Source organism: Coturnix japonica, chromosome 11 (genome assembly GCF_001577835.2).
Source record: "Coturnix japonica isolate 7356 chromosome 11, Coturnix japonica 2.1, whole genome shotgun sequence".
Classification (NCBI taxonomy): Eukaryota; Metazoa; Chordata; class Aves; order Galliformes; family Phasianidae; genus Coturnix; species Coturnix japonica.
In genome coordinates this window covers 11,645,821-11,655,821 of record NC_029526.1, presented here as the reverse complement: position 1 = coordinate 11,655,821, position 10,001 = coordinate 11,645,821, and positions in this window count along the sequence as shown.

Sequence of the window (10,001 nt, the reverse complement as noted above, 5' to 3'; positions counted from 1 at the left end):
TAATCCTCTTTTTGCATGTTTTAACAAGCTTGTTTTTCCTGCCCAAATTCAGGAACAAGCACCTGACTCCCACTGGTTTCAAAGCCATGGGAATTAAGCAGGTGCTTAAAGTTAATGAGGTACTTAATTGCTTTGTAGAACCAAGATGGACTGTGGCATTCCAGGTACAGTGAGAAATTGTCTTTTATTCTCTTTCTGAGAGAAGAACTTTTTAGGGATGGAGATCTTCATTGCAGTCCATCTTTTTTAGCATTTATGCATAATTTGGTGGTTGAAAATTGTAGCGTTCTGTTGCAATCTGTGTGAATTCAGTTGCAGTGTCATTAAAAACATTTTGGGCTACATCAAAAGATTTTATAAATGTTCTAAATAGTTTAGCTGAAACCCTATAGGACTGAATAATGTCTAACCACATGATACCACCTCTGCTTTAGCAAAAGACACTCAGTGCCCAGTGATGCAAACAAAAAAGCTGTAGCAGTGAGGGGCATGGGAACAGGCTTTTACCCTGACTTTTACCTCCTGGGGGAGGCAGGAGGCTATTAACATGTTGTGAGTATATTCTTATTTGAAGGAGTTGTTTTTATTACAGAAAATAACTACATTTGGAATGTTACACTAGATTTGAGGATATTTCTTGGTACTCAGCCTTGTGAGATTTGTGTTGGCCTGCCATCACCACTCATGAGGAGATTCGAGTGGTCCCAAGAGCTCTCTGGTAGAGCAGGGCAGTCAGGCACTATGCAGGGGGAGAACTGCTGCTTGTCAGAAAACAAAGTGGTTATAGTTGTGCTTGATCATTGTATAAACAGCACAGCACTGAGAAGCAGCACTAAATTCACCTTGAATCATTAATATTAAATTTATGCACTAAGTCTTACCCTAATGGAGCTCATTTACTATACACATATGCTCTTTAATTAGCATGGACAACATCTGTTACATTTTCCCCATCTTGAAAGCACCAAGTAATATTTGACTCTTGCATGCTAATGTTTGTTATGGCAACAAAGACTCCACTTCAAGAGGAAAGGCAATTTTTACATTTGTGCCTCAGAGTAACTTTAAATCGTTTATGGTATTTCTATTTAGAATAATTCCAGAGGTGTGTCTATTTATCTCTTGCATTAAAATTCAAGAAAAAGGTTTAGCTTTTGGCTTGCCTTGGGGGCTAAGCTGTGCAGCAGACATGCTTCTCTGAGATAATTTGTTTTCTAATTGCCATTCGTTTGCTGAAATACAATTAAAGTTATTGCTCTAATATTAACATCAACATCTTGATTGCCTTATCAGAATATGAATATGTATTTTTCTTACTCTGCTTAGAGACATCTTTCACTAACTTTCTCTGAACATGTAGCTCTTAATTAAAGAGAATTTTTAATTCATCTGTAGCAGCATTTTCCCATCAACTGTTACCAGTTTGCTGCAGGTTTGTACCTTACAGTTGTGTCCTGCATGGGTTCACATACCATCCTTACATCTGGGCATGTGTTAGTCTTGAATATTCTTGTATAACTCATTTGAGTTTTGTGTAATTGCTAAAATTAAGTTGGAAAGCAAGGAAATTAAGATTAAAGACAGATTTTGTTAAGAAGTGGAATACGGCAAATGGTTGTATGAAAGCTCTGCCCAGCCAGATTATCTAAAGTACACCAAGTGGAAAGAGGCACTAAACCCTCAAGATGAGGAAGGCATTAATTACTCAGTGTACTTAAAATAATGAGGACGAGGCATTACTAAGCAGTACAGCTTATTTTGTCTGTTTTTTAGAGAACCATTTATTTACTGCAGACAAATCAAATTAAAAAGAAAAAGAGTCTTATTTTTAGAAGTCTTTATAAACTTATTTACTTCATTTTTCTTTTTAACATTGCTTAACATAGATTTGTAATGAACAGTTTTCCTTCAGTCAGTAGAAGCAGAATGTTCTGAAATAGTTACAGAATTGAACAGGCCACTTGAGATGGCAAAAAACAGAGATACAGTGAAGAAGCAGTTCTACTCAGTGATGAAATTGTTCTTTTTACTGAAAAGGTCCTTTCAAAATCTCTTTTTTCTTTTTCTCATTTAGTGATTTTCCTTTTATGATAGTGTATCTATTTCCCATACCTCATTAGTTTTTGAGCACATATGAATATCCCACTGAGTTACATAGAAAATTATTTTGAGTAAGATAGAAATGCAAAATTGAATCTTAGTTTTGAAAAATAATAATGAAATTGACGTTTATCCACCAGTGAGGTGTTCTCCAAAATGAATTCAGTGTATAATAATCAGCAAAAATTAATCTGCAATTTATATAATTTGGGGGTGATTGTTATAAGTTATAGGGTTTCATATCTTCAAATTGAAACAGCAGCTCCTCAACTTGTGGGGAATCAAGTGTTCGTTTTCTCTGAAGGAAAACCTTTTATATCATAAAGTAGGATTTTGAAACATATTGAGATCTTTCAGTCCTTATGCGAGCACTAGTATATCAAGGGGTGTTCCACATTGCCTCCATTATACGATGATTAAGGGGAACCTGATCTTGTAGCTATGATCATTTCAATTTCCTTTGGGTATATTTCTATGAACTATCCATTAGCTATTATTGGGACAGACATTGATGTCAGAGATGAAGGTAGCTGTATGGTCATCGTTGGACAACACTTAGTAACCATAGATGGGAGAAGACTGCCATAGGCTGGCTGTGCTACCTGCAAATGGAAAAGTAGGAAGACAAAAGAGATTATTGAATTTCATTATATTAACTGTATGTCTGCAAAGAAGGATGAGTAACTGGCTAGGACCAGATTTTTTTTTCTACAGGTTGGAGTTTGCATGTTGATTTCAAACCTCTTTGCAGTTTTCACAGTGAATTTTATACATCATATAGCATTAATTCAAATCAGACCAGATCATGGTGCAGGTAAGAGTGTCTGGAAGTTCTTTATCTGTTTGTGAAATATACTACAACACTTTTTTAATGGTGCTTTACTTCGTGAATAGATAATCAACAGAATTATTAGAGGTGAGCTGTATCAGCAAAGTGGCTTCAAGTAACAGAACAATCAGCCTACAGAAGGTAATATGCTATTTGAAAAACCTGCTTCCAGACCATGCATTACCAGTTCTTACATTTCCAGTCTTTAAATTTTGAGACTTAAGATGAATAATACTGGCTTTACAACAGGCTTTGATTATGCTTCTATAAAAGCAGATCCACTCTGATGTAATTGTTGGCTTAGGAAAAAAAAAAATAAATGTTTTCACTGATAGTCCTTGGAGAAATTTTTCAATTTAAAAAATACCAAAACTGCCAGACATATTCTGCTGTGATGAAACTCTAAGGATCACTCCTTATTAGTGCAGCTATTGTGGAAGTTTTTCATATGAGTCCTGCTGGGATATAATACTTATTTAGAAGTTTACACAGAAGTAACTACGAGCCTCGTGGAGCTCACAAGCTCTTTCATGTTTCAAGAAACCAGTGTTTCCTATTGCTATGCTGTCTCATGTTTGGAATTGCCTAAAGTGCCTTTTTAGTATATAGATGATGCATAAAAATCAGCTTGCCTGATTGATTTCAGTGAGCAGTTCCAAGGTCAAATGTTATTCAGCTGTAAAATTACCTATTAATTTTTTTTACTAAAGGAAACCATCTGAGCATTGAAGGACAAGATAATAGTCCATTTACAGAATACATAAGAATGCATTTTGATTGTTCAGCATATCATAACAGTAGGGATGTACTTTGCTTCTCAACTTTTATATATAGCATTACAAATCTTAAGATGATCACCAGTTGTGAAAAACATATAGTTAGAAGGGCTATAGAAATGTAGATCTAGATATCTCACAAGTGAATATAGAATAATTAGACTTGAGAAAAGGGATAAGAGTGCAAGTGTTCTACAGATTTCCCTAAAACAAGAAGTGAAACCATTAAAAAAAAAAATAATAATAATGTGTGACAAAAAAGAAATCTTGGAAGTTGTTTTTAGAGCACAGTGTATGTGGATGGGAGAGAGCAAACTAAACTCCTGTGGTTCAAGCAAGAGATAACCAACATTTTCCAACAGTTTCACTTTTTCATGGAGATGAGCTGTTGTGTTCTTATTTTTGGAGATAGTTTTGAGCTTCTGTATTTTGCCTGGGAGTATAAAGAACAGACTTTTTTGTTTGTTTTTCAAAGTGTTTTAGCAAAAACCCAGTTTTGTTTGAGTTGGTAGTTTTAGTTTTATCTTGGAACTCTTTTACTATGAAATTTCAGTCAGTCTTGCAAACAAAACTATAGTAAAGCTCCCTTTTCAGACAGTAAAACCATAGGCAGTGCAAGGCTTTTTAAGCCATGTGCTAAGAGACTGTAAGCTGTTATGTTAATGTTCAGGAAAAGAGTAAATAATGTCCCTCTGCTCCTTCCTAGGCACCCCAGTAAGGCCACTTGGTTCAGAGAGTACAACTGTGAGAGCTGAACCTTCCCAAGCAGAGCAACGTGGAGCAGAGGAAGCATTACAAACTCTGTCAGGTATTTGGCTGTTCTGTACTACCTGCTTTTCCTGAAGCAAGGACTGCTACCTTGATTTTCACAAAAACAGCTCCTCTCTGGGTTTCTGCTTGCATTCCCTCATTCAGGGACACCTGGATTCCCTCAGTGCCTCTCATTACATCCCAGTCTTCATCAGAAGATTATGTTAATTTAGATTATGACTTTGAAAAACCTTACTGAATTTGAGGAGTCCTGGTTCTGCAATTAGTGTAATTGGGATCTAGAAGAGCACAGCCAACACAAGGATAATCGTGAACTGCTCCTACCTCCCTTTGTGCATACAGCAATGGTCAACATCAGCAATTTACCTAAATATCTAAGAATTTTCCTAGTGAAAACTTACAGTTTTACCTCAGACATGAACACATCTCCATTACTTCTTTCATTTAGCCAGTCAACAGATGATCTGCCAAAGAAATCTGATTGCAGTTACTAATATTCTGTGCACACACCATAATCTCTAACTCTGTGATAATGCTCTGAGATAACCATTTTCATGTGAGCAATTACTTTCTCACCTGGTGATTGTAAAAACATTTCCAAACAAATTGTAACATATTCCTTACTGTTACATGGATATTTCCCCTGAGACTGTGCAGATAACACAGATGTGTCAGGATAACTGGCATTCTTTTATAATGTAGTAAAACAAATTGTGTTTTTATAGGATGGCCTTAATGTACAGTAACACAGAACTCTTTAGAGAGGCATCAACAGTAAACTGAAGTCAGAAGGAAAATTTTACCGACAAGTTGCAAAGAGGTTGTTGAGATTTCGGTAACGATGAGGTGTGTGACTGAACTAACAATATGAGTTCAGGCAAATGAAAAGCTAACTATGAAGCATCTTAACAAAACTGAATGGTTTTCATGCCCTTATTTCTGTGATTAAGATTTTACATATTAACATAAAATTTGTCAGCCTAGACAAACATAACAGAATAATAGTTACAGCTCTGTATGTTCAGAATGATGGGAGAACGGATTATATCATTTATCTAGTACTTTCTTGACAATAGCTGAATATTTATTATAATGGTGTGCACTGGACTATTTCTACCTGACGTTAAAATTATGACTCGCAATTTTATTATAATTGTTCTTAACTATTTCTCTGAGAAGTAATCAGCTACTCAACTGCTGCAGAAGTGGGGTAGGGAGAGATACCTTCTAGCAGCTTATCTGATTTCTGGCAATAATAAACTTGTATGTTTTTTTCCTATATGTCTTTCAAGCAGTGTGGCCATAACTAACTGCAATTAGTAGTACAGCAATCTCTTGGACAGATAACCAGGCAGCTCCTGCACTGCTGTCCTCAGCATTTTCCTATTAGGTAGTCATAGTCAGTCGTGTGCTTTTTGTCAGAACACTGAGTGTCATTACAATCCTGTCTGAAAATTGGAATTTTAAAGGAACATGATCTAATATCTGTGTTCCCCGTTGCGGAGTGTTCTCTCTCTGTCTCTATATAATTTGAGTGCTTTTATGCATAGAAAATCTTAGGTAATTAAAAAGCAGAGTTATTTACAGAATTCTAGTGTAATAAAGATCTTAAGTAGGATTTTAATTTAGCTCTGTTATCTACTTTATTACATGCAATGTGTCACCTTAACCAGAGGAATACATTCTCAAATAGTCTGTGTACTGAAAAGCCAATTGGTAATTTTGCTCAGACTGCTAATTCAGAAGTATATTGAATTACAGTTTAACAAAGAGTGCATATCACCGGCTTCATTGAAAACCGGGATTCTGATTATGTTTATTTACAGATTTTTCTTACCTTCCTTCACAGTGTCTCTTTGGTGCTGCCCTCCTCTTGTCGTGGCATTTGCTGCTCACAGGTTTTCTATAGCTTTTGGACCAGCCAGGCAACCTGAGTGGATTGTAAGGTAGGGAGCAAGGCTCAAGGAAAATGTTCTGGTCATTTCTTTGCAGCATACCAGTTTCATAGGCTTACTGGGGAACAGTTAAGTATGTTTTAGTAACAAGTCTGTAAAATTCATGTTTGGATTACTCCCCTTTCTCATAGACCTTCTGTGTGTTTTTTGTTTGATTGATGCTTTTCTCCCTTTTGAAACCTTTGCAAGTAGTTTAGGCCTTTAGACAAAGAGCTGTCTTTCATAACTTTGAGTTAATGTATTTACTGTTCTCATTTGAAGAGATGAATGTTTTTACAGTTAAATCAATACGCCAGTAAGATCAGAGCATAGTGAGGACTCCAAATGGCTGCAAAGATTTGGAAGTGGTTTTAATGAACACTCAGCAGGCAAGAAAATATGCTTTTATGTTCACTCAAAACAAAAGTATACAAGCTGAGGAGAAAAAAGGCAGGCTATAGCCAACCTTATTAAATGAGAAGTGGCTATGAAATTATTTATTTCATCTAAACTAGATAAGGGCACTTATTGGCTTTCCATATGAAGCACAAGAGAAGTTTTCAGTGTGTTTATGAAACAATGACCTGGCTTTCTAAATAATTGCGTAAAGCCAAGTTTCAATTAAGTAAATCTTTAAAAAAAATATGTTTTTCCTCCTCAAGGGTAGACTGATTGCAAGCCATACCCATATCCTAGGGGGTCTGAGTTCCCACTTTATTTATATTGAGGTATATTTATTTCTAATGTGCTATACAAGGTTCTGTATCTTCTATTTATAATAGAATTCAATATTATACAAACTGTACTGTACTGCATTTATTGATAATACTTTGTTAACTCAGCTTTGTGAAGAGTCCAAAAAGGACAAGAAAACTGTCTCTGTAGCACTTCTGCTGAAATCCATTTATAGGAACCCAGTCTTTTTGCTAGAGTTCTTTCTGTGCACCCTTTAGGAGGCTGTTTGGCAGAGATGTGTGCATGGTGTGCTCTCCTGCATGTAGTGTTCCATGACATCCGGGGGCATTTAAATGATTCGGTTGGCCTCATGCCCAGAAGGAAATGAGTTGAGATATGTGATGGAGTCTGTGCAGATGGACAGATGGATGTGGAAAGGGGATACAGGGCTGGCTGGGTAAGGCAAGGACTGTGCAGTACATCAGACAGAGTTCAAGCCCTGTAATTTGAAAGGTGATTTCAAGTCCCTGCTCTGCTATACGCTGTGTGTGAACTTCGACAAATCACTTAGTCCCTGCGTGCTTCAGTTCTCTAACTGTACAATGGATATAATAGCATTTACCTACCCATGGGGTTATTGTGAGGACAGCTTCATTAAAGGTGTGAGCAACTTAGAAACCTTTCCACTAGATGCACATAAGAATAGCACAAAGCTGGGGTCACCTCTCAACTCAGCAAAACAACCACACAAGCATTTCATGTTAATTTTTATTTCCCCTAGCAAAGATCTGAAGATTTAGAACAGAAATGAACACAGAAACATAGAAAATAAGCTCTCAGAAAGATAATTTCCTGACCAGTTTGCAAATCCTGAGCAAGGACTGTCATGTGTTTCATCAGCTGTTAGGGGAGTTTGTCACTGGGCTCATGACTGTCTTTCACCGTCTTCCCAACCTCCCTTGGTGGTTTCAGAAGTCAGAACAAAACCAGGTAATCACCATTCTGGAAAAAGTGTATCTTTTACAATGAGGCTTTTCTGTAACTTAACTACAGGGCAAATAAAAAGGAAGTCACATTAGACTGTTTGAATGCTGGTTTCTGTCTCTGCTTAGTTAAAGGACAGTGGGGAAAGGATTAATTGCTACTTTTTCCTCTAAAAACAGTGCGAGTTTTTAGACTTGCTTTAACTACTGGTCAGTTATGATTAAAAAGAAAGAATGTTTGGTGGTAAAATCAAGCTGGTAGTTGGGAAATAAGCCAGAGCTATAAGGGGGATGAGTTCAAGCTAGTCTTCATGAAAGGAAGGTGCAAATCTTTTCTACCAGCATAGGTCTCTGGCAAAATGTATCAGGAGTAAAACCAAAAGGCTTTCTTTTCTTCTCTCTAGTACAACAAGGGTTAGAGAATTCAACTGACGTACTAAAAGTAATCACTCCTCTGCTTTAGAGGAAGGCACAAAAATGATCCAAGGGATGGAGTGCCTCCTCTGTGAGGTCATGCTGAGATCTGGGGCTGGTCAGGCTGGAGAAGAGAAGGCTCCAGGGAGACCAATGATCAGCCTTTTAGGGGGGCTGTAAAGGAAGAGGACAGACTCCTTAGCAGTATCTGTTGTGTTCGAACAAGAGAAATGGTTTCAAACTAAAAGAGCAGAATTTTAGATTGGACATAATGAAGTTTTTTACAGTGAGAGTGGTGAGTCACAGGCAAAGGTTGCCCAGAGTGATGGAAGCCCCCTCCTTGGAGACATTCAGTGTCAGGCAGGACCAGGCTCTGAGCAGCTTGATGGAGCTGTTGGTGTCCCTGTTCACTGCAAAGGAGTTGGAACAGATGACCTTTAACAGTCCCTTCCAACTCCAACAATTCTGTGAGTCTGTGATTTAGTAGCTTGGACTTTTCAATCTTTCATTGTTTTTGCTAATCTTAAGAGAAGTTGTTCTCTCATTGCAGAGGCTGTTCTATTCGAGATCCTTAATGAAATACAAATGCACCAGTAAGGAGGAGAGTGTATTCTAGGGTTCACTGCTCAATCAATGCCCATAACTGAACCCTTTGAAATGTGTTAAGTTTTCAGACCTTAGCAACCACAATTAATTAACAACCTGGACGCAGTTTCAAAAGGCTGGACCAAAGTACTGAAAAAGCTGTGATACATTGCTTTTCACCCCACAATAAAATATGTTAGTGTTTCCTTGTGTATTTCAGTCTCACTATATCGAATACTACTAATGTGAATTGTAAACTGCTTAATACCTTCTGAGCTTGGTGACAGGATAAAAAGAATTTCCTATAATGGTAAAAGAGAATCACAATCATTTGGAAGCTGCAGATTGTTCCTTTAGCAAAAGACAGGATGCCCAGTTTAATTGGTTGTGCTTCTCTAGGAAAAATAGCACACTCTTTAAAACATCAAAACTCTAAGTTCCAAGATATCTGTTTTTTTGAGTTACAGCATGGGTAGAATACGAGAGTTGATAATATTTCACCCTGATTATACTTTTGTAACCACCATATATAATTTCTAGGCAATCTGTGGGGGACAGGAAAGCTCTGCATATTATTGATTTACATTGTTGAGATCAATGTTATAAGCATATTCACATTTGTTAAATAGATGGAATGGCTTTATTCTTCTCCCTGAAGTCCTAAATCAATGTGGAGCTTGTTTTCTTCTTTGTTTTGTTCTTGCTTTTTATTACAAAAATTGAAAAACTCAAAATAAAATATTAAAATATGCATATAGCCTGGTCTGCCATTGCCTGAGCTGTACTGTGAGTAAGGAACACTATACAGGTATTTCATTTCAGCAATGTATTTGTAATTGTGTCCTCTGTAGGAAAATATCCCAGAGTGTTTTATGACAAATCATAAAATATTACAAAGACAATAACTGCAGTGGGGGAGGGAATGTTACTTAGG